Source organism: Oryzias melastigma, linkage group LG4 (assembly GCF_002922805.2).
Source record: "Oryzias melastigma strain HK-1 linkage group LG4, ASM292280v2, whole genome shotgun sequence".
Lineage (NCBI taxonomy): Eukaryota > Metazoa > Chordata > Actinopteri > Beloniformes > Adrianichthyidae > Oryzias > Oryzias melastigma.
The window spans coordinates 18,975,403-18,976,160 of record NC_050515.1 but is presented as its reverse complement, the minus strand read 5'-3'; positions in this window follow the sequence as shown (position 1 = coordinate 18,976,160).

Here is a 758-nt window from a genome sequence, read left to right as displayed (position 1 = left end):
AAAAAAAAAAAAAAAAAAAGGAAAAGTACTGGAAATAACCTTGTGAGTAAAGTTCTCTGGATGAAACTTGTGCCTAAGTGGAAACTTGGCTCTGGTCTGCATCTACTTCTAAACAGACGTCTGCTTACACACAGTCTGCACACCATAATAAACACACGAGGTGAACGCCGTGTTTTTGCTCAGAGATAGAGACAAGCGAGACATAACCACAACACTCCAAAGCAGGTGACGCAGATGCACTATGGTGCTGATAGTGTAGAACAAGATGTAAGTGTTCTTGGGTGTTCTGCTTCAAAGCAGAAAAGCCCTTTTTACTGTTTCAAGAAGATGATGTCACTCTGTTGTTACTGGACGAGGCTTCCTCCACTGGTTTTTGGGAAGAACTTTGGGAACATTTTGCACATCCCTTGAAAGGAATTTAGCAACTATTATTTTTCAACCTCAATAGGATTTTTTTTGTACAGCTTTGAATGCAAATCTTGCTTGGTGACTGTTGTGCAAAAAAGGTTGTAAATTTGTCCATCTCTTGAAACCGGACCAGCAGGTTTGGCAGCATTTGTATGATACCCATCTTTTCCTTAAAAGGGCAACCATTCGCTAGTTTGTGCCTAAACATCTGTACGTTTTAACACCTAGGACGTCATGTACATGAAGCACAGCGTGTTCAAAAATGTGCTTATTTCATGAATGAGTCCCATCTAAAAAAGTAAAAGTCAGCACAGGAAACAACAAGGTACCTTTTTTTTTTTTTTTAATGA